Genomic DNA, 21,677 nt, shown 5'->3' with positions numbered 1-21,677 from the left:
GAGGGAATTGTAGAGAAGGAAATCATAACCACCTGCCATACAGGGGTATAATTAAACTTGTAAGCTGCAGAAATAGAACATTTAACGAGAATGTGTTCAGTGATTATGTTAAAAATTTACTTTGATAAAAAATCACTAAAGCATTGAAAGTTATTGGAGCTACAGCCACTTTCATTCCATTAAACCGTAATGTTGACAAAAATTATGTTGGATTAAATTTTTTAAGTGTCTGGAAACCTGTGAATTACTCACTGCTGGTTTCAGATTTTGCTGGGCTGCCGGGTTTTCAATGGGGTAATCTTTGTCTTTCTGAAAAAGAACGAAGTGGCACTTTCCAGATAACAAAGGTTCTTAATCTAAGATGCAGGAGGAGCTTAAGTAGCTATGGTTCTCTGGCAAGGTGTTAAAATACTAAGAAGTAAATGTAGGTTGAAATTAGGATGGAAACTACAAATGGATAAAAACCCAGTACCGTGTTAACAATAGACTGAAGCAGGAGCCATGGTAGAAGGCTCTCCAAACACAGGGTAGAATAGACAAAGAATCTACTGCGGCATCCTTGTTGGACCTCCATGGAGTCCATTTAACAACCAGTCTCCAAATACCCTAAACGATAGTTGTTGGGAGAGCGGCAATTTCCAGAACCCACTTCCTCACTCACGTGTGAGAGAATGGGTAGGTAGGTGGAAGAGGTCCTGAAGTTCCCCAAGCTCCCACTTTCAGTGGCTCAGAATTGGACAAGTATGACTTCAAAATGAAGGTAGCAGGTCTTGATAGCTGCCCATGGGTGGGGCTGTGTTACTCACTGAGTTACAAGGGCACAGTATATGAGAAGGGAACTCACTTTTATGTTTAATATTCACACAAGGCTTTAATTTCTATACATAAATATTCTGATTCATCCTCATATCAGTGCTCTGAAGTGGATATGATAAGCTAGTCAGTAAAGAGCAGTGCATGTGCTAAGTCCACAATCTATCTCTTGTTCTTCTACAGGCATGGCTTTCATCTTCTTGTCTCCTTGGTACACTAGTGTATTCGTTTTCCATTACTGTGTAACAAATTATCATAAACGTGGTGGCTTAAAACAACATCCATTTATCATCTCTCTGGGCAAGGGATAGTTGGGTCCTCTGCTCATGTCTCACAAGGTTTCTTTTTTTAAAAAAATATTTTATTTATTTATTTGAGAGAGAGAGAATGAGAGATAGAGAGCACAAGAGGGAAGAGGGTCAGAGGGAGAAGCTGACTTCCCGCTGAGCGGGGAGCCCGATGTGGGACTCGATCCCGGGACTCCAGGATCATGACCTGAGCCGAAGGCAGACGCTTAACCAACTGAGCCACCCAGGCTCACAAGGTTTCAATCAAGATGTTCGTAGAGCTACATTCTTTTATGAGGCATGAGGTCCTCTTCCAAGCTTGTAAATGTTGGCAGAATTTAGCTCCTTATAGTTGTAGGGCTGAGGTCCTTACTTTCTTCCTGACTCTCAGGTAGGGGCCCATTTCAGGTCCTAAAGGCCTGCAGATGCTTGCAGAATCACCATCTCTCAGACCTTCCCACAACATGGAAGCTTAAATATTCAAAGCCAGCAAGGGAGATTCTCTCTGTCTTATTCTGCTAACATGTTTTATATAACCTAATCAAGGACGTGTATATCCTATCACCTTTGTCATATTATACTGATTAGCAATGAATGTTGGTTTTGCCCCCATCCCCAAAAACTCTGGTAGAGGGGATGGGTGGAGTGCCCTTAGGGTATGTTAGCCATATTTAGTAACATCGTAAGTCTCTGTGACTCAATCACATTTGCAGTGGGGCTGTATGCTTTATGTACTCAGACAAAGTAGTTCAACTAAAATCTGTTTATTGATGAATAAGTTGTCACCCCTGTAGCCCTCTTTTTCTCTAATTGAACTGTGATCAGATTGATGCGCTGCCTTAGTGATGTGATTTAACACATTTTCCCTAAAAGTAACTACCTTATGCTTTCTAAAATTCTTCACTTTGTTATCCTGCCTGAAATTTTAACAAATAAATTTTGAGTAACAGTAGCCTCTTTTTAAAGAAATGCAAAAATGCATGGCAAGATTAAAAAGCTGTTGCTTAGGGGTACCTGGGTGGCTCTGTTGGTTGAGCATCTGACTGTTGATTTTGGCTGGGGTCATGATCTTGGGGGCGTGGGATCAAGACTCGCATTGGGCTCTGCGCTCTGAGTGTGGAGCCTGCTTGAGGATTCTCTCTCTCCCCCCTCTGTCTCTCCCTCTCTACAACACCCCCACATACACTCATGCTCACACACTCTCTCTCTCTCTCTCTCAAAAAAAGAAGAAGCTATTGCTTATTGATAACTTGGTGAGATTTGGCTTAATCATATTGATTACTTAACTTCTATTTTAATTCAGCAGCTTTGAGTAAACAGTGCTAGGTGGGAGGAAGGATAAATGATTTTGAAACATTAAAATCATTAGAAATGGCATGTCTGGGAGATGTCTTCAGAGAGGTGGGGTTTGATAACTAAAGGATGCTGTGTAATTGGGAAGTATGTGTGGAGAGCAAACGGAGAGGGAAAGATGAGAGATAGAAAAAGGAGTTGGGAGACTTTCTGTTAAATTTTTTATTTTGGATTGTAACCAACAGAAACTGATTCTGGTTAATTAAAACAAACAAACAAACAGGGTAAGGGAAAGAAAGGAAACCTATAGAAGAATATTGGATAGCTCCCCAAAGAGAAGAACTACTAGATACTGGAGATGATATGAACTAGAGCACCTCTGGATGTCCCCTCAAGATACAACACCGGACTCGGGACACCTGTGTGGCTCAGTTAAGTGTCTGCCTTCGGTTCAGGTCATGATCCCCAAGTCCTGGGATCGAGCCCTGCATTGGGCTCCCTGCTCAGTGGGGAGTCTTGCTTGTTCCTTTCCCTCTGTCCCTCCCCCAGCTTGCGTGTGCTTGTGCTTTCCCTCTCTCGCAAATAAATAAATAAAATCCCAAAATATACAACACTGGACTCAATTGGCTATAAGTATTTTTGATTGGGAGTTTTTAGGCTCACACTTTAGTTTCAGGGATAAGGAGTCAGATTGTTGTAGTTTGTTTTTGTAGCCACCCCTTGAATAAATGCTGAGGGGGCAGTACACTTTTATTGATAGTTTTACTGTGCTTATATTCAATTGGTAAGGGATAGCATTTCAAAAGAGAAAGTATTTTAGAAGGAAGGCGAAATGGATCATGAATAAACAACATCAAAGGTTATGAATTAAAACATGACTTGGAATTTTAATTTATAATTTTACTGACTTAATATTTTGCATCCATTAATTAATGAATTCAACATATACTTTTGAACTCCTGTATGTGTTTCTGGCAACGTTCTTGGTATTGGGACTTTAGTGGTGAACACACAATATCTTTGCCCTCATGGGAGCTTATATTCTAGTGTAAGAGAGGAGAGATAATAAATACATAGGTATTGGGGCACCTGGGTGGCTCAGTTATTAAGTGTCTGCCTTCGGCTCAGGTCATGATCCCAGGGTCCTGGGATCGAGCCCCACATCGGGTTCCCTACTCAGCAGGAAGCCTGCTTCTCCCTCTCCCACTCCCCCTGCTTGTGTTCCTGCTCTCACTAACTCTCTCTCTTCTCTCAAATAAATAAATAAAATCTTAAAAAAAAATAAAAAATAAACACGTATGTATTATGTCAGTTAGTGATAAATGCTAGGAAGAAAAACTCTATGCAGAATGAGGGGCTAGGGTATGATGAAAATGATCAGAAAAGTCTTCTCTAAAAGGTGACATTGATCAGATAATTTCATGAAATCAGAGAGCTAGCCAATCAGGTATCTTGGATAAGTGCATTACAGGCAATGCAAGAGCCTGGGATGGCAACATGTTTTATAAATTGAAAAAGAAAAATTTATCAGGGAGGCCAGTGCTATGAAAATGCATGAGTGAAGGGAAAAGGTGGAAATGAGGCTTTGGAGGTAACCAGGAACCAGATCATCACCTAGAGTCTTGTAGGCCATGGTAGGTTTTTAATCTTGCTGTGACTGGCAAAATGGGAGTGACATGTTATGATTTAAATAGTAATAGGTCATGTGTGGAGAGCTGAGTGTGGGTGCAGAGATTTAGGGTGACATCAGGAGGCTATGTGGAATTGGTCTTGGTGAGAGATGACTGTAGCCTGAATTCTGTGTCCATAGGGAGTTCGGTTTAACATATAGAACTTGATTTTATTTATTTTTTTAAGACATGAGCAGTTTTCAATTGATAGTCCTGGAAGCATATCGTATTCTTTGCTCAACTTGACCACTAACAGCCAGTATCCTGGAAAAATGGTCTAACACTCTCACATGTTTGTATTTGACTACACTGCCTATAACAGTGACCAGCTTTTAAAATGCAATTATGGATTGCTTTGGTAAAAATAATTGGTTTCTTTATAAGTGACTATGTATATTTGTGAGGGTTGTGGAAAGGGTAGGAGAAGAGACAAACTTATAAATGAGCTGTGAAAAACAGTTTAAGATCCTTTGAGAAAACTTGGCCCAATTGTGTTTTCTCCTAATTTTTTCCAATTAAAGATATTTCCTTTGAGGGAATGAGGCATCAGAAGATCATTATGTTTCAGTGGAGCAGTGATGCAAAGCCCTTCTCAAGAATGACTCAGAGGAATTACTCCCTGGAAGGACATGAGGATTTTTGCTTTTTAGATTCAGGCTGCTTAAAATCCAAATCCAATATGGTTCTTACACTACTGTTTTCCAGTGAAATGGCATATAAGATGAGGAATTGTAATCTCAAACTATATTTTAAGGCTGTATGCTGATGAGAGAAAAATACTTTGTGGGGTTAATTCTGTTAAAAATACAGAGTTTGGATAAAAACTGATTAGTGAGGGGGACTTGCCTCTAGAAAAGAAAGTCTTTATTTGAAGCTAAAAGGGAACATAGGTTAATAAAGAATGGTGTGCATATTACAAGTAATTTAAGTTTTTGACAAAACAGTGATCATTTACAATATAAGACTGGAACTAAATGTACACCTGAAACTAATATAACACTTATGTTAACTATACTGGAATTAAAATTAAATTAACTTTAAAAAATAAAATAAAACTCATAGGATACAACTCATAGGTTCATTGTGAAACCTGAATGAAGTTAAAAATGTAAAGCCCCGTGCATATTACTTAGTCTTACATGATACACACTGTACAAGTCAATCTTCCCTTTGCCAAAGGATCTTACATTTCTTTATAGGTTTTCATACAAAAGATTTTACCATGTTCTTGCTATATTTGAGTATAAAAGGATTCCTAATGTCTTAGAATAACAATGTATCCCATTTTTTTATTCAAAAAAGAATGCAAATTTATCTTATAGTTTATTAATAAATAATGCCTATTAATTATTTATTATATTTACATTAGTTTACAAAATTGCCAGTAATATTTTCATACTGAAGTTTTGGAAACTAGTACTTGGTCACAAATTAACTAGTATTTTAAAAATGATATTTTTATGCTGTTGTATTATTTGGAAATAAGCAAATATCTTCTGTTACAATGTTTCTTGCAAAAATTTTTTTTTCACTGTGCAGATGTCTTAGTTCATTTGGGTTGGTCTAACAAAAATACCATAGACTGGTGGCTTTAAACAACAGAAATTTATTTCTTACAATTCTGGAGGCTGAAAAAGCTAAGATCCAGGCAGGTTCTGTGTCTGGTGAGGGCCCTCTTCGTGGTTCACAGATGGCTCTCTTGTGGTGTCCTCACATGAAGGAAGGGGTGAGAGTTCTTTGAGGTCTCTTTCTAAGGGCACTAAATTAGGTATTCTAGACTCAATTTTCAATGCGTGGAGTTGTGGGGGTTCCCTCACCAACCAGCAAGGTGTTCAAGAATTCAACTCAATTCTGACACTCTCCAGACAGAGCATCAGATTCCACAGATTAAGGGTTCACTCCTACAAGACTGTGTCTCCCAATCCCCTGATGCTTGTGACAAAGCCCAGGCAGTTACCTGCCCTTCTAACCAACTGGCTAGAAATCCAGATTTCTATAACTCCCTTTTTTGGGTTTGATTAATTTGGTAGAATGGCTCATGGAACTCAGAGAAACATTTTACTTACCTGATCACTTATGAAAGGATATAACTGGAACAGCCAGATAAAAGAGGTGCATAGGACAAGGTGTATGGGAAGGGGCGTGAAGCTTTTATGCCCTCTCTGGGTGGGCCACCATTCTTCCCAAATCTCTTGTTCACCAACTTGGAAGCTCTCCAAACCCTGTCCTTTTTGGTTTTATGGGAGGTTTCATTACAAAGTCATGATTGATTAAATCATTGGCCATTGGTGATTGATTTGATCTCCAGGCCCTCTCCCTCCCTGGAGGTGGGAAGGGTTGGGAGTTTGGGGGAGGGGGTGTGTGGAGTGAAAGTTCCAACCTTTTAAAACCAACCTTGGTGCTTTTGTTAACCAGCTCTCATCCTCAGGTGGGGTCCAAAAGTCACCTCATTAATAACCAGAGACACCTTTGTCAATCTTAACACTAAGGAAATTCCAAGGGTTTTGGGAGCTGTAAGCCAAGAACTATGGATGAAGACCAGATATATACTCAGATGACCAAATTTATATTTCTTATAAATGACGATATCACAGACACTAATCCCATTCATCAGTGCTCCACTCTCATTACCTAATCATCTCCCAAAGGCCCTACCTCCTAACACTATAACATTGAGGTTTAGGATTTTAGCATATGAATTTTGGGATGACACAAACATTATGTCTATAATAAGATGTATATTACTTCAACATAGATGTGAATGTTAAAGCTGTGACTTCTTGTCTTGGGTGACTATTTCATTTTGCATTTCAAGTTAGAATCTTTTTTTTTCACAGAAATATTTTACTAAGTATTTGGTATAAGTACTTATTATATTAGATTTATAAGTGTAGTAGAAAGCAGAGATTTTGCACTGAGAGATCAGAATGGAATGACTCTAATGGTTTTTTTGTTATGCGTTGTATTATAGATATAATAAGACAATGGAATATAATGTCTTTAAAAAATATTTCTTGTAACAATTGTTTTCTGAAATTATCACAAAAATGCAAGTTTTTATGAGAAATTTTATTTATGGCCTTACAAAGGACATTACTTGCCTTCCTAATGTAATTACTTATTCACAAAGTCATCTTGAAAGTTAGTTCTAACTTTATCAAGCAAGATGTCTTAGTTTTCTATGTATAAAATTGTGCATTAGGGGGGGCGGAGCAAGATGGCGGAGGAGTAGGAGACCTAGATTTCGTCTGGTCTCAGGAATTCAGCTGAATACGGATCAAACCATTCTGAACACCTACGAACTCAACAGGAGATCGAACAGGAGAGTAGCAACAACTCTCTGAACAGAGAAGCGACCACTTACTGGAAGGTAGGGCGTGCGGAGAAGTGAATCCGAGGCGATATTCGGGAGGATAGACGGCGGGGGAGGGGCCTCCGCCGGCCGCTTCTGGCAAGTGATAGAGCCGCGGAGCACAAAATCGGACCTTTTAGAAGTTGGCTCCGCGGAGGGACGTTGCTGCAGTGGCTAAGCGGGGGGTGGAATCCTCCCGGGACAGTGTGGTCTCAGGACCCTTGGGGTCACAGAGAGACCGGGGGTGCCTGAGTGCGGCAGAGCTCCCAGGTATCAGAGCTGGGAAGCCGGCTGCCGAGACGGAGCAGAGTCGCGGGCTCTCAGCTCGGGGTGGCCATAAACTGTGATCCGCGGCCCAGTCGGAGCACGGCTCCTCCAGCAGGGACCCAGCAGGCGGCAGATCCGGGGAGACTCCCCTTCCTTACCGGGGAGGAGCAGTGCGGGAACGCACTGCAGGGATCTGCTGGGTTTGGAGACTCCACGCGGGGTCGGGTGCCAGAGATAGAAACGCTCGGTCACAGGCCGGGTGAGCACGGAGTGCGGCCGGAGACCGGGGACACGGAAGTGACTGCTTTTCTCTGGGGGCACACTGAGGAGCGGGGCCCCGAGTTCTCACCTCCTCCGGGTGGAGATTGGGAGGCCACCATTTTTGCCCTGGTCCTCCAAAGCTGTGCCGAGAGCTTGCAGGGAACAAAAGCTCCCGAGAGCAAACCGGAGCAGCTTCCTTAGCCCGGACCGACAAGGGCGGGGCAATTCCCCCTCCGGCAAAGACATTTGGAAACCACAGCAACAGGCCCCTCCCCCAGAAGATCAGCACAAACAGCCAGCAAGCCAAGACCAAGTTGATCGATCAAGGAGAACGGGAGAACTCCAGCGCTAGGGGAATACTGCACATAGATTCATGGCTTTTTTTTTTTTTTTTTACCATGATTCATTATTTCATCAAAGTTAATTTTTGTTGACTGTTTTTTTTTATTTTTCTTTTTCCCTTTTTCAACCAACATCTTATCAATCCCTTTTTTTTTAAAAAAAAAAACAAAACATTTTTTAGTTTTCATTTTTAGAGTCATATTTTATCCCTTCATAGTAGTTACCCTTATTTTTGGCATATATATATATAAGTTGTTCTCGCTTTAAAATTTTGAGGTACAGTTTCTTCTAACAGATCAAAAGATACCCTAAATCACAAGTGTATGGCTTTGTTCTAGTCTCCTGCCTGATCACATTCTCTCCCTTTTTCCTTTTTTTTTTTCTTAAATCTTCTGTCTTTTTTCAAACAACTTATCTTACCAAGTCCTTTTATAAAATCTTTTATAATTTTCATCTTTACAGTCATCTTCCATCCCTTCATTGTATCAACCCTTATTTTGTACATATATGTCTTGCTTCCTTTAAAATTTTAGGAGGCACTTTTTTCTAACAGACCAAAATACGCCCAAAATCTAGTGTGTGGCACTGATCTATGCACTAGCCTGATCATATTTGATCATATTCTGCTTTTTTTTTGTATTGTTCTGTTTTTGTTTTTATCTTTTTTTTTCTTTTTTTTTTTTCTCTTTCTTTTTTCTTTCTTTCCCTTTCTTTTCCCCTGGTTTCAGGTCTTTTCTGATTTGTATACAGTATATTTGCTGGGGACGTTGTAAACCTGTTAGCATTTTGTTCTCTCATTCATCTATTCTCCTCTGGACAAAATGACAAGACGAAAGAAATCACCTCAGCAAAAAGAACAAGAGGTAGTACCGTCAGCCAGGGACCTACTCAATACGGACATTAGTACGATGTCGGACCTAGAGTTCAGAATCATGACTTTAAAGATACTAGCTGGGCTTGAAAAAAGCGTGGAAGTTATTAGAGAAACCCTTTCTGGAGAAATAAAAGAACTAAAATCTAACCAAATCGAAATCAAAAAGGCTATTGATGAGGTGCAATCAAAAATGGGGGCACTAAATGCTAGGATAAATGAGGCAGAAGAGAGAATCAGCGATATAGAAGACCAAATGATGGAAAATAAAGAGGCTGAGAAAAAGAGAGAGAAACAACTACAGGATCACGAGGGCAGAATTCGAGAGATAAGTGATACGATAAGATGAAACAATATTAGAATAATTGGGATCCCAGAAGAAGAAGAGAGAGAGAGAGAGGGGCAGAAGGTATATTGGAGCAAATTATAGCAGAGAACTTCCCTAATGTGAGGAAGGAAACAGGCATTAAAATCCAGGAGGCACAGAGAACCCCTCTCAAAATCAATAATAATAGGTCAACACCCCGACATCTAATAGTAAAACTTACGAGTCTCAGAGACAAAGAGAAAATCCTGAAAGCAGCTCGGGAGAAGAGATATGTAACCTACAATGTTAGAAACATTAGATTGGCAACAGACCTATCCACAGAGACCTGGCAGGCCAGAAAGGACTGGCAAGATATCTTCAGAGCACTAAACGAGAAAAATATGCAGCCAAGAATAGTATATCCAGCTAGGCTATCATTGAAAATAGAAGGAGCGATAAAAAGCTTCCAGAACAAACAAAAACTAAAGGAATTTGCAAACACGAAACCAGCCCTCCAAGAAATATTGAGAGGGGTCCTCTAAGCAAAGAGAGAACCTAAAAGCAGCAAAGAGCAGAAACGAACACAGACAACAGACAGTTAACAGTCACCTTACATGTAATACAATGGCACTAAATCCATATCTTTCAATAGTTACCCTGAATGTAAATGGGCTAAATGCCCCAATCAAAAGACACAGGCTATCAGATTGGATTAAAAAACAAGACCCATCCATATGCTGTCTGCAAGAGACTCATTTTAGACGCAAAGACACCCCCAGATTGAAAGTGAGGGGGTGGAAAACCATTTACCATGCTAATGGACACCAAAAGAAAGCTGGGGTGGCAATCCTTATATCAGACAAACTAGATTTTAAAACAAAGACTGTAATAAGAGATGAGGAAGGACACTATATCCTACTGAAAGGGTCTATCCAACAAGAAGATCTAACAATTGTAAATATCTATGCCTTGAACATGGGAGCAGCCAATTATATAAGGCAATTAATAACAAAAGCAAAGAAACACTTTGACAACAATACAATAATAGTGGGGGACTTTAACACCCCCCTGACTGAAATGGACAGATCATCTAAGCAAAAGATCAACAAGGAAATAAAGACTTTAAATGACACACTGGACCAAATGGACTTCACAGACGTATTCAGGACATTCCATCCCAAAGCAAAGGAATACACATTCTTCTCTAGTGCCCATGGAACATTCTCCAGAATTGATCACATCCTAGGTCACAAATCAGGTCTCAATCGGTACCAAAAGATTGGGATCATTCCCTGCATATTTTCAGACCACAATGCTTTGAAACTAGAACTCAACCACAAGAGGAAAGTCGGAAAGAACTCAAATACATGGAGGCTAAAGAGCATCCTACTAAAGAATGAATGGGTCAACCAAGAAATTAAAGAAGAATTAAAAAAATTCATGGAAACCAATGAAAATGAAAACACAACTGTTCAAAATCTTTGGGATACAGCAAAGGCAGTCCTGAGAGGAAAGTATATAGCAATACAAGCCTTTCTCAAGAAACAAGAAAGGTCTCAAATACACAACCTAACCTTACACCTAAAGGAGCTGGAGAAAGAACAGCAAATAAAGCCTAAACCCAGCAGGAGAAGAGAAATCATAAAGATCAGAGCAGAAATCAATGAACTAGAAACCAAAAGAACAGTAGAACAGATCAACGAAACTAGGAGCTGGTTCTTTGAAAGAATTAACAAGATTGATAAACCCCTGGCCAGACTGATCAAAAAGAAAAGAGAAATGACCCAAATCAACAAAATCATGAATGAAAGAGGAGAGATCACAACCAACACCAAAGAAATACAAACAATTATAAGAACATATTATGAGCAACTCTATGCCAGCAAATTAGATAACCTGGAAGAAATGGGTGCATTCCTAGAGATGTATCAACTACCAAAATTGAACCAGGAAGAAATAGAAAACCTGAACAGACCTATAACCACTAAGGAAATTGAAACAGTCATCAAAAATCTCCCAAGAAACAAAAGCCCAGGGCCAGATGGCTTCCCAGGGGAATTCTATCAGACATTTCAAGAAGAATTAATACCTATTCTCCTGAAACTGTTCCAAAAAATAGAAATGGAAGGGAAACTTCCAAACTCATTTTATGAGGCCACCATTACCTTGATCCCCAAACCAGACAAAGACCCCATCAAAAAAGAGAATTACAGACCAATATCCTTGATGAACATGGATGCAAAAATTCTCACCAAAATACTAGCCAATAGGATCCAACAGTACATTAAAAGGATTATTCACCACGACCAAGTGGGATTTATTCCTGGGCTGCAAGGCTGGTTCAACATCCGCAAATCAATCAACGTGATACAATACATTAACAAAAGAAAGAACAAGAATCATATGATCCTCTCAATAGATGCAGAAAAAGCATTTGACAAAGTACAACATCCTTTCTTGATCAAAACTCTTCAGAGTATAGGGATAGAGGGTACATACCTCAATATCATAAAAGCCATCTATGAAAAACCTACAGCGAATATCATTCTCAATGGGGAAAGGCTCTCAGCCTTTCCCCTAAGGTCAGGAATGTGGCAGGGATGTCCACTCTCACCACTGCTATTCAACATAGTATTAGAAGTCCTAGCCACAGCAATCAGACAACAAAAAGAAATCAAAGGCATCCAAATCGGCAAAGAGGAAGTCAAACTCTCACTCTTTGCAGATGATATGATACTGTATGTGGAAAACCCAAAAGACTCCACCCCAAAACTGCTAGAACTCATACAGGAATTCAGTAAAGTAGCAGGATATAAAATCAATGCACAGAAATCAGTGGCATTCCTATACACCAACAACAAGACAGAAGAGAGACCAATCAAGGAGTCTATCCCATTTACAATTGCACCCAAAACCATTAGATACCTAGGAATAAATCTAACCAAAGAGGCAAAGGATCTGTACTCAGAAAACTATAAAATACTCATGAAAGAAATTGAAGAAGACACAAAGAAATGGAAAAACGTTCCATGCTCATGGATTGGGAGAATCAACATTGTGAAGATGTCAATGCTACCTAGAGCAATCTACACATTCAATGCAATCCCCATAAAATACCATCCACTTTTTTCAAAGAAATGGAACAAATAATCCTAAAATTTGTATGGAACCAGAAGAGACCCAGAATAGCCAGAGGAATACTGAAAAAGAAAAGCAAAGCTGGCGGCATCACAATTCCGGACTTCCAGCTCTATTACAAAGCTGTCATCATCAAGACTGTATGGTACTGGCACAAAAACAGACACATAGATCAATGGAACAGAATCGAGAGCCCAGAAATGGACCCTCAACTCTATGGTCAACTTATTTTTGACAAAGCAGGAAAGAATGTCCAATGGCAAAAAGACAGTCTCTTCAACAAATGGTGTTGGGAAAATTGGACAGCCACATGCAGAAGAATGAAACTGGACCATTTCCTTACACCACACACAAAAATAGACTCCAAATGGTTGAAAGACCTAAACGTGAGACAGGAGTCCATCCAAATCCTACAGGAGAACACAGGTAGCAACCTTTTCAACATTAGCCGCAGCAACTTCTTCCTAGAAACATCGCCAAAGGCACGGGAAGCCAGGGCAAAAATGAACTATTGGGATTTCATCAAGATAAAAAGCTTTTGCACAGCAAAAGAAACAGTCCACAAAACCAAAAGACAACCGACAGAATGGGAGAAAATATTTGCAAATGACATATCAGATAAAGGGCTAGTATCCAAAATCTATAAAGAACTTATGAATCTCAACACCCAAAGAACAAATAATTCAATCAAGAAATGGGCAGAAGACATGAACAGACATTTCTCCAAAGAAGAGATCCAAATGGCCAACAGGCACATGAAAAAGTGCTCAACATCGCTCGGCATCAGGGAAATCCAAATCAAAACCTCAATGAGATACCACCTCACACCCGTCAGAATGGCTAAAATTAACAAGTCAGGGAACGACAGATGTTGGCGGGGATGTGGAGAAAGGGGAACCCTCCTACACTGTTGGTGGGAATGCAAGCTGGTGCAACCACTCTGGAAAACAGTATGGAGGTTCCTCAAACAGTTGAAATTAGAGCTACCGTTCGATCCAGCAATTGCACTACTGGGTATTTACCACAAAGATACAAATGTAGGGACCCGAAGGGTTACGTGTACCCCAATGTTTATAGCAGCAATGTCCACAATAGCCAAACTGTGGAAAGAACCAAGATGCCCATCGACAGATGAATGGATAAAGAAGCTGTGGTATATATACACAATGGAATATTATGCAGCCATCAAAAGGAATGAAATCTTGCCATTTGCAACGACGTGGATGGAACTGGAGGGTGTTATGCTGAGTGAAATAAATCAATCAGAGAAAGACATGTATCACATGACCTCACTGATATGAGGAATTCCTAATCTCAGGAAACAAACTGAGTGTTACTGGAATGGTTGGGGGTGGGAGGGATGGGGTGGTTGGGTGATAGACATTGGGGAGGGTATGTGCTACGGTGAGCGCTGTGAATTGTGCAAGACTGTTGAATCACAGATCTGTACTTCTGAAACAAATAACGCAACATATTTTAAGAAAAAAGAAAAAGAAGAAGATAACAGGAGAGGAAGAAAAGGGGAGTATGTCAGAGGGGGAGACGAACCATGAGAGATGATGGACTCTGAAAAACAAACTGAGGGTTCTAGAGGGGAGGGGGGCAGGGGGATGGGTTAGCCTGGTGATGGGTATTGAGGAGGGCACGTTCTGCATGGAGCACTGGGTGTTATGAACAAACAATGAATCATGGAACACTGCATCAAAAACTAATGATGTAATATATGGTGATTAACATAACAATAAAAAATTAAAAAAATAAAAAAAAGAATAAAAAAAATAAAAAATAAAAAATAAAAAAAATTGTGCATTATATGTACGGGAAGAATGCTTTTGTACTCTGGGATTTGTTATCTACTGGCATAAAGAACTGTTTAGGAGAGACTTAAGAAATCAAGTCTAGGCCCAAGTAGTACTATGTCTAGAAACTCTTTGAAAGATTTGGTTGTTTCTAGTAGAGTGTAGGTCTGCATGGTCACTGTTGTCTAAATGTCAAATCTTGGGTCTAATTGCAGAGATGTAATAAACTATTTGGTGGTCTTTTAAAAGCTTGAAACATGATTCCTTATTTGTCTCTCCTTCTGTTTCATCCATTAAACACTTATTCTTGCAAAACAGCGGTTTAATTGGTTTCCTATTCAAGGTTGACATGATAAGCGTGTAGCTTGCACATACCTTGATTTGGCTAAAGAGAGTGTGGTAAAATTCTGTAATGTGTTTGCAACATTCATTTATGGTTCTCAGGGGATTTGAGACTCTACCGCCTATCTCATAGTCTGCATGGAGTTTAGTTTCAAAATGAGCCACTACATTGGGTTTGCCGTACAGCAAGTTATTCCATCAGCATATGGTTCAGTGCTCTTTCTTCTGCATTAGATCCTGTCAACAAACTTGACCTGAAAACTGTATTGGCAAAAATTTTTCTTTGAAGCATTTATTTTCTATGTGTTTAGTAATATTATTGTGGCTAAAAATTTTCACACATTATTTCTCTATTGTTTGCTTTTTGATGTTACAAATTTAATAATTTTAGACATAGTTCCTATTGTTTTTAATTTTTTTGCATTTAGAATTCTTATTTGAAAGCAATAGAATCTGATTCTTCAGCTAAGAGGAAGTATTAAATTTCTGGTTATTTATGATGATTTCCTTGAAATGGAATTACTAGTATGTAAAAGAGTACAGATAATGTAAGTATTCTTGATATTTTTAGCCACATTTATTTTTGGAAAAAATGAACTAATTGATATTGCCCCTAGCAGTGAACATTCGCTTTTTAAAAAATTCAATTTCATAGAACAATGACAAAAGATATCACATAATTATTTTAATTTGCGTTTCTTTGCTTCCTTCTTGAGCTGAATTTTTCTTCATTTGTTTATTGGTTATTTGTATTTATTTGTGTTGGTGTGAGTGATCTGATCATAGCCTTTACCTATGTTTTCTATTGTGCTTTAATTATGTATTGTTGATCTTATAAAGAGCTTTATATGTATTATAGATATAATATGGACATAGTACCATTTATGGAATGGAGAATAAATACTTCAAAAAAGGATTTTGTCCAACATATATACTTTCCCAATATATATTTGCAGGTCATGCTAGATTTTGACAAATGTCAAATGTAGATATGTAGCATATCTTATTAACAGTTTTATTGAAGCATAATTTACATACAATAAAATGCATATTTTAAATTATACTATTTGATATGTCTTGGCACATCTATGAAACCATCACCACAATCAAGATAATGAACATATCCATCATTCCTGAGTTTCCTTGTGCACTTTATATTCCTTTTTTCTTCCCCAACCTTATATCCCACCCCCTGTCCTCAAGCAACCATTTAACTGCTTTCTGTCACTATAGATTATTTTACATTTCCTAGAATTTTTTATAAATGGAATCATAGAGTACATACTATTTCTTAGTTTGGCTCTTTCACTTAGCAAAGATATTTGGAGATTCATCCATGTTGTTTTGTTTATCAGTAGTTCATTCTTTTTTTTTTTTTTTTTGTCCTGAAATAGTAATGTGCTATATGAATACACCACAGTTTATCTATTCATCTATTTATGGACATTTGGGTTGTTTTAGGCTATTACACAAAGCTGCTGTAAACATTCATGTACAAGTCTTAGTATAGGTGTTTGCCTTCACTTCTCTTAAGTAAACACCTAGAAGTAGAGCATCTTGATCACGTGGTTAGTGTATGATAAACTTTTTAAGAATTTGCCAAACTGTTTTCCAAAATTCTTGCACCACTAGACATTCTCACCATCAGTTTATGAGAGTGCCAGTTTCTCTACATTCTTGCCAAATCTTGCCAAACATTTCCTAGGTACAGCATCAAAACATTATTCATAAAAGAAAACTTAGTAGATTAGAGTTTATCATAATTTAAGTATTTCTGCTTTTTGAAACACTCTGCTAAGAGAATGAAAATATTTCCAAAGCATGTATCTAATAAAGGACTTTCCACAAAGTATAAAAAAACCTCAACATTTGTGCAATTGTTTTCCCATTCTTAAAATGTGCAAAATATTTGCACAAATATTCCACCAAAGAATATATGACAAGTAAGTACATGAAAATATCAACATCATTATCATTAGAGAAGTGCAAATTAAAATCATGATATATCACCACATACGTATTAGAATGGCTAAAATATTAAAGAATGGCCTCTGTATAAGTTTAAGATATATAGCATAATGACTTAACTAACATGTATTGTGCAATGATTACCACAATAAGTTTAGCTTATATCTATCATCTCAAATAGATACAAAAAATGATTTTTTCTTTGTTTTGGGAAGTTTTAGGATCTACTGTCTTAGCAACTTTCAAATGATTGTATTTTCTAACCAAGTATTGTAAGTATATGTGAAAGCTGTTTCATTAGATTTATATATATTTGTGACTGGCTGACTTACTGAACTTATTTTAATTCCAATATATTTCAAAATGACTTTCTTTTAATTATTTTTAAGCCCATGATCCTCTCCTGGAATAATGATCGTTTATCTGCTTTCAAAGAGATATATTTCATTTTCATTTATTATTTTAATGCATTAAAATTATATTATACTAGTATTAAATAAGTAATTGTGGGAACAGTGAACAGCTTTTTCATGTATTTTGTTTTAATAGTATGCCTCTAGTGATTTACCATACCATGTGATATTGGCTCTTGGTTGAAGGGAGAAAACATATTTTAAAGTAGAAGCATTCTTGTCAAAATGTATTGAGTTGGAAACCTGGCTTGCAACTTGCTAGATATGGGATCATAAATAATTTGTCTAACCTGAGTTTCTTTATTTTTAAAAAAGGTGGTAAATATATCTAGTTCCCAGGATTTTTATGAAGCTTAAAGAGATAGTGCTCATGAAGTGCATAAATTATAATGTTTTGCACATTGTAGGTGAGATACACACATATGCATATGCACACACACACATCTTCTTTTCCACACTGCTCTATGTGCCAGCAGGATGATCTTTATAAACTCTGAGCTACTCTTCCTGGACATCTTTTCTGGTTGTATTTAGGACAATGGGAGACACTGGAGGATAGCAATGGATGGAAGCAGACTGAAGACTGTTATTCTTTTGGGTCCTTCTTCCCAAATAGACAAGATTGGCTGTGTCCTTCTACCGAATGCTGTAGTACCCCCCTTCTACAACTACAGCCCTTTCAGCATATCAAGGATCCCTCCTTTCCCAAGTACTGTCAGGTCTATGGTAATAACTTCCTGCTGTACCTGTCCCCAGTTCCAGCTACTGGTCCTTCACTCCCTTGTAGACTTCCCTCAACCCTGTCTATATTTCTGTAAATAATCCCTTCATTAAAATCCTCTTAATGATCTCTTCTGAGTGTGTAATCTCCTTCCTGTTTGATGCAATATATACATTGTTCTGTGTACTTACATATAACATTTCCAAACTCCCCAGAGTGCTATACCAAAATCTTACTATTTGGCCCCTTTCTACTCTATATTGTGCTATAAGCCCCATTTATGCCTGATCATCTGTAGTTTTCTGACTGGGCTACTGTTTCATGTGCTTATGCTTAATGCTTTTCCCTCTACTTTGAACCCATTCACTTTTCAACTTATTCTGTGAAGGCTTTTTACACCAGGTAAAAGTCTACAATTATTTATTTGAGACTCTATGGGCAGACATCTATGTAAACTCTTGTCTTAGTACCAGAATAGTTTATTTGCACGGCCAAATGTTAAACTTTTGTTATTAAACTATAATCTCCCTAAAAGGTGTGGACTTGTCTCCTCATCATTATTTATTTCATGTGTAGCATATAGTTCTTAGCATACAGTAGGCACTGAAGAAATTTTTACAGAATAAGTGAACCCAGTTTTATTATTAGGAGTTAATTCATATAATCTATGTTAGACTTGATATGTTGAGAAGATTGTAGGCTACCGTGATTCAGAAGTTCCATTTCCTAACAGTGAGTGAGCTGTAAGTCTGGTCCAAGTTGATAGCCTCTCTGGGATGCAGTGACTGGGGTGGGATTGGAGTGTGTTTTATGCCATACTCACTGACATTTCTTCATTTCCTTAGTAGTGGAGTGAAAATAGGTCTTAGGTGTTTTCACTGCCCTGACATGTTTTTCTTTCTGAGTTGACACTTTGTTTTATAATACTAGGTGAAATTCCATAGAGTTTAAATAGACAGGGATTAATTCTTCTCCTGATAGAATTGAGGCAGATGGTGGGAGTTTTGAGGAAACTTTAATTATTCACTTTTTTAAAAAAAGATTTTATTTATTTGAGAGAGACACAGCGAGAGAGGGAACACAAGCAGGGGGAGTGGGAGAGTGAGAAGCAGGCTTCCTGCTGAGCAAGGAGCCTGATTCAGGCTCAATCCCAGGACCCTGGGATCATGACCTGAGCCGAAGGCAGATGCTTAACGACTGAGCCACCCAGGCGCCCCATTCACTTTTTAAAAAAAGCAGTAATCTGCTAATATCTGGTAGTACTTGATACCATGGAATTATTTTTTTCTCCATAGGCCACCTAGAACACAGTAGGGCATTAATAAACATTGCACAAATAAGGATTTAGTATTCTGTTTTTGTTTTGTTTTGTCTGTTTTGTTTTTAAAGGGAAAGCGTACTCCAAATAATTATTAAGAGGAAAGGAAATGTTTTGTCTTGTAACTCTAATTTTAAACATTCAAAGGTATAATTGGACTGGTTTTATAGAAGAGAAAATAGTAGTGGGATCAAAACACATATGAAACAGTACTCAATCTCAGTAGTCATTAGGGAAATATAAATTAAAATTATAATGAAATACCAGTATATGCCCACCAGATTGAAAAATTTAGAAGTGGGACAATACAAAATTTTGGCCAGGATGTGGACTTCTTATATACTGATTTTGAGAGTATAAATCAATACAATCACCTTGCAATACATTTAGTGTTACCTAATATAGTTAAATATTCACATAATTATAATCTACTCATATGCATAGACTACAAAGCAACTATTGCACATGTAGGTACCAAGAAGCATATCTAAGATTATTTGCAATAGCATTTTTTTATTGAAATGTTGTAAACCTTCTAAGTGTCCAGTAGCAGTAGAATGAATATAAATGGTGGCCTATCCACATAATGGAACACTATATTATAGTGAATGAATGGACATTCATTACCACTAATCAAATTTACAGGAAGCCAATCTCCATATTGACCTTCATGTGTCAGTGACATTTATGTGTCAGTGTGGGTGGATGAGCTTCCTCTTGAGGAAACAATAATAATAACAAGAAAGTCTTTTATTTCCTAAAAACATAAATAAGACATGAGATAATCTAGACAGTGTTGTTGAAACAGTGTTGTGTCTAATTCAAAGTTAAAATTGGCCAGTAGTTTATATTTGAAATTTGATTTATAAAATATGGATTTAGTATTCCTATAAGTAAGCACGTCTATTTGTTTCCATTTCCCAGTGTAGACACAATAATCCCTGTAACCCACCCTAGTTTTTATGTTTGTAAATGGCATGCTTTTTATTTTAGCAACGTATATTCTGATTTTAGCCTTCTATGTAGCAAATAAATATTCTTTTGTAGAACAAGTGCAATCTCTACCACAGCCTAGGTATATTTAGAAGTTGAGTATATACAGTGAACATTCTAAGTAATGAATCACATAATGTAATTTTCATCTTATTTTCATTTACAGAAATGTTAAGATTTTGTCTTCAAATCAGTTCAAATTTAGACTCTATCAATGATTTATTAATTCACAAAATCAAATTAAAAATGAAGTCACATTTTCCCTTTGTAGTCTCCCTTGTCTTTATCATTAATCACTGAAGAACAAGAGTATTTGTTTTCTTGTGTATTTGTAATACGGGAAATATATTTTTCCTTAGTTTAAATAAGAAAATGTCAGAATGGAAACTATAACAAATAACACTGAGAAACTAATTTTAAATCATTACTCTCCTAGAAATATTTCTTAATAAATAGATATATCAGATCAATTAGCTCTTCAGTGTAGAAAAGACTTTTTTTTTTTTTTTAATTGGAAGTAACCTGTCTCCATATAGGAGGTCCCACGGGGTGTGTGCTTTTAAGGCCATTGTCTATGCTAGGTGTGTTCTCAGAGCCTCAACTTGGACCACATACTATCTGCTTCTCAGGTTAACTGCCATTTTTTACAGGGTAACAAGGTAATAACAATGTGGTGACATGCTAGATTCTTCCAGTGTTGTTGAAAAATGTAACAATTTATGGTGCCTGACAAAAAACTTTTTGATTGAATTACTCTACTTATAATAAACAGTTGTGCTTCCATAAACACATATTATTCAATTTTTGCTATTTTAAGTGATTTTGATACTTATAAGCTCTAAAAGGTAGATTTATCAACAGCTTTCAAGTATTTGCCTTTATTTTCTCCTATGATTACCTTTTCTGGGTTGTTTTCACACTTGAGACTAGAATTTGTAATATTGGAAATGTATCACTTTAAAGAATGAGGCAAATCAAACAATGTTATCAAGAAGAATTACTTCGGGGATTGTATGGTGAGCCCAAGTTGCTTGGGGCTAACTCTCAGCTGCCAGCTCTGAGCAAGTGAGCTGTCCAACCCAAGCTTATGCCCTGTCTCTGGCATGCAATGATGGGGCAGTGTTGGAGACTGTTTTATGTCCTATTTACTTTCTACATTTCTCTACTTTCTTAGTGAATGTCTAACTCACTGCCCAACATTTGTATCTCAATGTGGGCTTATTTTCAGATTTTCAACACATTTTGAAAAAGTATAAAAAGTTCATTAATTTAGATACAACACCTAAGACATGATCCAAGAAAGAAACTTCTGCTTTGAGAAATACAATAAAACTGGACAGCTGCATGCAAAAGAATGAAACTGGACAACTTTCTTATACCAAACACAAAAATAAAATGGATTAAAGACCTAAATGTGAGACCTGAAACCATAAAACTAGAAGAATACATTGGCCTTAGCAACATTTTTCTAGATAAGTCTTCTGAGGCAAGGGAAACAAAAGCAAAAATGAATTATTAGGAC

General features: G+C 37.6%; 1 protein-coding gene across 2 annotated transcripts in view; it reads left to right on the top strand.

Moving 5' to 3' along the window:
• Positions 1-21,677, top strand: part of CNBD1 (cyclic nucleotide binding domain containing 1) — a 433,287-nt gene that overhangs the window by 55,518 nt on the left and 356,092 nt on the right. The gene's annotated exons all lie outside the window — the stretch shown is intronic.

Source organism: Eumetopias jubatus, unplaced genomic scaffold, assembly GCF_037043125.1.
Source record: "Eumetopias jubatus isolate StellerSeaLion01/CBP00866 unplaced genomic scaffold, mEumJub1_p1.0 scaffold_4, whole genome shotgun sequence".
NCBI classification, from domain to species: Eukaryota; Metazoa; Chordata; class Mammalia; order Carnivora; family Otariidae; genus Eumetopias; species Eumetopias jubatus.
This window is presented reverse-complemented; position numbering and strand designations above follow the sequence as displayed.